Below are 6,884 nucleotides of genomic sequence, written 5' to 3' on the forward strand. Positions count from 1 at the left end.
CCATGTTGAGATAGGGGAGCCACAAGATGAAAGCAACCTGTCTCTCCAGGGTCTAGGAAAAGCGGAGGGCCCCTGCCAAACTGTATCAGAATTTACGTGCACCAGCATGCACTTTTGTTGTGCTAGCCCTTCAAGTGTCAGGGTTTGTCTGTTGCATCAGTTAGCAGTTACTTTGACATGGCTGCTTTTCTGTTGTTAGACTTACATGGAAATTTCAAGTACAAAGGTAGTAGTGCATATCTTCCTGCTTCCAAAAAACTCTAAAAATACAGGTAAGTCACAATGTTCCCTTTTCAAAGATCTTCCACAGTTCAGCCTTCTCCTCAGAGGTCCCCACGACTAACAATCTAGTGTGTGTTATTTAAAGGTGACTACGGTTTTCAATAGTGTGCTGTCAGAATATATCGGTTTTCTTCAACATAATAGGTAAGAGTGGACATATTGTTCTGCCACTAGCTTTTGGTACTTAATAAAATGGACGCAGGATATTCCCGTGACAGCACATATAGATCCACCTCACTTTTGAAACTACTCCCTGGAGTGTTAAAGTATGTATATACCACAATTAATAACATAAACATTTTTTTTTCCTGGTGGAGATGTAAGTGGTTTTCCCTGTGTCCTATGATTAATGAAGTGAAAACAACATCTTTGAATACGAATGCCTGGGTAAACGTTAGAAAACATTGTTTTCTAATGACATATACATACTAACATAGACATTGGGTTAAAGTGGAAAGGGTGTGGACAGTTTAACATTTTATAGATACGTCTGAAATTTTATTCCAAAAATGCTATACTGATTTGTATTCTCATAAAAATTGCAAATGATTTGAGATTATGCAATACCAACAAGATATTTCCCCTTTACTTTGAGAAAGAAGGATTTGGCCAGAGTGACCAGGAGCCAGGGGAGGGAACCAGACAGGACACCCTCAGCTAGGAAGGGGCATTGAGAGCATCCAGCAGAAAGCGATTGCCACAGTCCATGAGAGAAAAGGAGTACAAAACCAAGTCCAGGGAGCCCCCAGGCAGGCTGGGAGTTGGGGCTCTGAATCTAGAGTCTAGCTTAGGGGCAAAGGGGCCAGAAGGAGAGAAGGTGGGGAGGGAGAGGGACCTGGGACAAAGAACATGAACAGGCTGGGGAAATCTCTGAATCATTATCACTAGCTGGAAGCTTCAGGGTGGTCTGAACAGGGCAGGTCTATTGGATGAATGGACCAGCACCATGCCAGACACCCCGCTGCCTTAGAGTCCCCCTACCTCTGTCAGGAAGAGTACACTTGGCTCCCTGCGTCATTCAGGTGAGCGACATCTCTGGATTACTCTAGCATTATAGCATTATCTAGTGCATCCTTGCCAGGGTCCTGGGGCTGGAAGCTGTCAGGATGCCTGCTGGAGGCTGGGGACTTTCCCTCTGGGTGCAGTGCAACCCCACACAAAGGGCGGGGCTATGTGAGTGAGGGGTTAGTGAGCCGAGGAATGATGGCTGAGAAGGGCCAGGAACAGCCAAGAGCAGTGGAAGGAAGTGTGCAGTGGCAAGGAGGGCGAAATCAGAAGGAGAAAGCCCTGGGACTAATCATCTCAGACTCTGCAGATAAACGGCTGGGCATGGACACGCTTGAACGCTGTCCAAATGGTGTCCCTGGCTCGGACTGCCTTCCAGGGCTTCTGGGGCCTTGGCATAGAAGGAGCGGATGTCCTGTGGCCATGACGACTGGCCTGTGTTGCCATCAGATTCTGTCTGGGATACAGGACTGGCCCAAGATGCAGATGTTTGCAAGGTGGATGGAAAACCTGTAAAGATGGCACTTTTTCTTGTTCAACTGATGAGGAGGTGTGGGCCCCAATGCACGACAAGGAACATGAATGGGCTGGGGAAACCTTCTGATAGACTATGTTTCCTAGGAAGGAAGCACCATGGACACCCTCAGAAATAATTTCCTATGGGAATTCTGAAGTTCATGAGCCATTGGAGAACTGTAGGTTTCATCTATGGAAAGTGGAAGGCTCAGGCAGGGGCCAGGCTCCACATTTTGAGTCAGTGAATGGCACTTTCCAGTAATTTGGTTGATTCACTCATTCATACAGCAAACATTTACTGAACATATGCTGAGAAAGAATATTAAGCAAACAAAGCCAAATAAGACGACAAAGCACTTAATTCAGCCTGAGTGGGAGGATGGTGAGAGATGTGATGTAAAAGAGTTTCAGGAACTGTGAGATGGTGGGGAGAGTGTATAATGACCCAGAATTCTGAGGTTTCTCACTTTGTTGGAGCTTTTGCTCTCATCTCAGATTGAGGATGAGAGAGGAAGAGGTAGTGGTGAGTTGATGAGGAAAATATGGAGAATGCAGTCAGTATGAGCCATGTGGGTGGTGAACTTCTGCTGGTTGTCCAGGTGGGTCTATCCAGTGGGTAGTAGGAAACATGGGTCTAACAGGAGAGGAGCTTGGACTGGACATTGTTAGGCTGTGTTAGCAAACACAGTTGGAAACTAAAGTCACATATTAAATTTAGGAAAGACTTTAATGGGAGAAAAGAACCAGAAAATATAATTACAGAAAGTTTTTATAGTATATGTACTATACTATACTAGTATAGTATAGTACATATATATATACATATGTATATATATATATTCTTGCATTTGTGGCTCATGTACAGTTACACTAATGACCTTTCAATTTCACATCTGCTGTGTTGGATCACTTTTAAGGACTTTACTCTTGATAGCCTTTGGCAAAACTAAGCTTACACTCTCTCTCTGTTGCCTCCAATATCCAGACACTATCTTTTCAAACCTAGTGTGTGCATTTTAGGCAGTTGGCAGCTCTTCAGTAACAGAAGTTGCTCATTACAAACAGACTAGGGGCCTGGAGGACACCCTTGGACTCAAGTCTCTAGAGGCTAGACCCATGATGGGTCATTTAGTGGACATCAAAATTTTAGATGTAGGACCTCTTATTTCAACTGAAGCCTTCCACAGAAATCCACTCCATATACACGAGCAAGGCAGAGAACTCTGGTTGAACTGTTGAAGTGAGGACTATAATCCTAAAGTCCTACCTAAGCCTTAAAAGAAGTGGACCCTGACACTCAGCCACAGACTCTAGGGTCTTCCTGAGCATAGATGTGAAAGCTGTGTGCTACAAGGCCCTTCTTCAGACATGGACTTCCTCATGCTCCTGCATAGACACCTATCTGTGTGGACTCCAATGCGCCCAACGCACTGACTTCTAATTTTGCTGTTGGGTTTTCCAGCACTGCCAAAAGCAAGTGGTGCCCTAACCTCTGTGTGTTCAACATACGTTATAATCCCATTTATTTTCCAAACTCCTCATTGCCCATTGCCCCCCCCACCTCAATCCAGACACACATAAGCACACATTATCTTTCTACTATTCTCTACTGTCAGAACAGAATTGGCTACCCTCCCTCCAACCCACCATCCCTGTTTTTTCTTTCCAGACCTGCCTTAAATTCTAATTTGAAAAGAGGCTTCTATGAGCACCTAGGTGGCTCAGTAGTGAAGCATCTGACTCTTGGTTTTGGCTCAGGTCATGATCTCACAGTTTTGTGAGTTTGAGCCCCACATTGGGTTCTGCACTGATGGCATGGAGCCTGCTTGGGATTCTGTCTCCCTCTCTCTGTGCCCCTCCCCCCACTCATATTGTGTCTGTCTCTCTCAAAATAAATAAACTTCAAAAAATAATTTAAAAAAAAAGAAATAAAAGAGGCTTCTACTTGTGTTTTACCTGCTAGCTCTCAGCCCCAAGAAACATTATGGGCCTTCTTTACCTTCTTACCCATGTTTCCTTCTTTTAAAAGTATCCTCAGGTAGGGGCGCCTGGATGGCTCAGTCGGTTGAGCCTCCGATTTCAGCTCAAGTCACGATCTCGCGGTTCGTGAGTTCGAGGCCCGCGTCAGGCTCTGGGCTGATGGCTCAGAGCCTAGAGCCTGCTTCTGATTCTGGGTCTCCCTCTCTCTCTGCCCCTCCCCCATTCATGCTCTGTCTCTCTCTGTCTCAAAAATAAATAAACATTAAAAAAAATTTTTTTTTTTAAAAAAGTATCCTCAGATCAAGTTCAAGCACCTTCAACAAGAGTGTGGAGCTTGGCTCATTTTATTTACATCTATTGCCTCTGCTTCCCCAGAACATTGCAAAGACATTTTGTTTACTTCTATGAGAGGAGTGTTTAGTCTCCAAATTTAACTGTAGATGTGACTATTCTTTCAGTTCAATCAAACTTTGTTTCTTATATTTTGAAGCTCTGCTTTTAGGTGTATACACACTTAGGATTGTTATGTCTTCTTGGCAAATTGACTCTTTTATCATTATGTGATGCTCCTTTTTGTAAATGTTTATTGATTTATTTTTGAGAGAGAGAGAGAGAGACAGAGTGTGAGCGGTGGAGAGGCAGAGAGAGAGGGAGACATGGAACCTGAAGCAGGCTCCAGGCTCTGAGCTTCAGCACAGAGCTCAACACAGGGCTCGAATTCACAAACCGTGAGATCATGACCTGAGCCAAAGTCAGACACTTAACCAACTGAGCCACCCAGGCGCCCCTGTGATGTTCCTTTTTGTCCATGGTACATTTCCTTCTTATAAAGTCAACTTTTTCTGATATTAATATAGTCACTCTAGATTTCTATATTTCTTATTTTTAAATTTTCAAACAGTAAAATTAGTTTTTTCTTTTGGTGTACAGCTAAAAGTGATGTATAGATTTATGTAGCCACAACCATAACACAAAATTGTTTCCTCATGCTCCTTCCAAAAAAAAAAAAAAACTCTCATATGCTATTTATTTATAATCATACTTTTCCCCAACACCTAACCTTGGTAACCACTCATCTGTTTTCTATCACTGTAGTTTTGTCTTTTTAAAAATGTTACAGATATGGAAGAACAGAGCATGTAATTTATTAAGACTGGTTTCTTTCACTCAGGAAATTGTATTTGAGGTTCATTCAAGTTGTTGTGTGTATCAATAGTTCATTACTTTTTTGTTGCTGAGTAGTACCCCATTGTATGGATACACCACAGTTTGTTTATCCATTCACCCATGGAAGGACATTTAAATAAATATGAACAGATTTTGGCAAATATGGATATAGCTATTATAAACATTCATTAGTAGGTTTTTGTGTGAACATGAGTTTTTATTTCTTCCAAGAGTGGCATTTCTGAGTCATGTAGGGTCTGTATGTTTAGAAGAAATTACCAAATCATTTTCCACAGAGGCTGTACCATTTTACATTCTGACCAGTAATATGAGATTTCAAGTTGTTCTTTATCCTTGCTAACATTTAGTAATGTCAGTAATTTTTTTTTTAATTTTAGTCACTCTCTTTTTTTCTTTTTTTTTAATTTAAATTTTAGTTTGTTAACATCCAGTGCAATATTGGTTCCAGGAGTAGAATTCAGTGATTCATCGCTTACATACAATTCCCAGTGCTCATCACAAGTGCCTTTCTTAATACCCATTACCCATCTAGCACATCTCAAATTTGTGTTGTGTTACCTCATCTTGATTTTAATTTGCATTTCTCTTTATTAGTGTAGAACAATTTCCATGTGCATATTTGCCATCCATATGCCCACTTTGGTGAAGTGTCTATCAAGATTGTTTGCCCATTTTTAAAATTGGGTCATTTGTTTCCCAATTTTTGAGTTTTGAAAAACTTTTATGTATTCTGGATACAAGTCTTTTGTTGAATATATGATTTGCAAATATTTTCTAACAGTCTTTAGCTTGACGTTTTACTCTTTTTTTCTCAGAGCAAGTTTTTAATTTTGAGTAAGCCTAAATCCAGGTCATGAGATTTTCTCCTATATTTTCTTTTAAAATTTTATAATTTTCACCTAATATTTAGATCTGTGATATATTTTATTTTTGTACCATAAAGTGTGAGGTTTAAGTACAGATTCTTTTTTCTTTTGTTTTGTTTCTTTTATTTAATATGGGTGTCTAATTGTTCTGTTACCGTTTATTGAAAAGACCAACATTTCTCAATTGAATTGTCTTACTCCTTCGTAAAAAAACTCCATTGATCTTATTTGTGTGGGTCTATTTCTGGACTCCCTAATCAGTTCCACTGATCTATATGTGTATCCTCTATCCAATATCACACCATCTTAATTACTATAGCCTTGTCTTAAAATCAAATAGTGTGATTCTTCCAACTTTATTCTGCTTTTTCATAGTTGTTTTAGCTATTCTAGTTCCTTTGCTTTTCCATAAACTTGTTGAATCAGCTAGTTTATATCCAAAAAAAATATCCTGCTAGAATTTTGATTGGATTGCTTTGAATGTATAGATCAATTTAGTGAGAACTGACATCTTCACTATGTTGAGTCTACCAGTCCATGAACACAGTATGTCTCTGTACTTACTATTTATTTAGGTCTTGATTTCTTTTATCAACATTTTGTAGTTTTCAGCATACAGATCCTGTGCAAGTCTTACTAGATTTATACCTAAGTATTGCATTTTTGTAGCTATTGAAAATGGTAAGTTTTTAATTTTGGGTTTCCAATTTTTTAATTGTAGCTGTGTGTAAGTATAATTAATTTTGTGTATTGATCTTGTATCCTGCAACCTTGCTGAACTTGTAGTTTCCTTGTGATAGTCTCTGCGTCCCTCCCAGGCTGTCTGATATGAAAAGGCCCACAGAGTGCCAAGCCAGCAGATGCGTTCCAAGCCGTCCTAAGCTGTACCCTCACTAGTAAAGGTGACACAATGCCTAGTGCTTCACCCACTGAAAAGATCATGGACTGGCCAGCCAGAGGCCTACCCACTTAGCCTAAGCCCTTTGGTCCTAAGAAGTAGAGGTTAGAGTCATGATACATTCTTTGCACCAGAAAGGAGACTAAGGG

Source organism: Panthera pardus, unplaced genomic scaffold, assembly GCF_024362965.1.
Source record: "Panthera pardus isolate Hobbes unplaced genomic scaffold, ASM2436296v1 HiC_scaffold_27, whole genome shotgun sequence".
In the NCBI taxonomy this organism is placed as follows: Eukaryota; Metazoa; Chordata; class Mammalia; order Carnivora; family Felidae; genus Panthera; species Panthera pardus.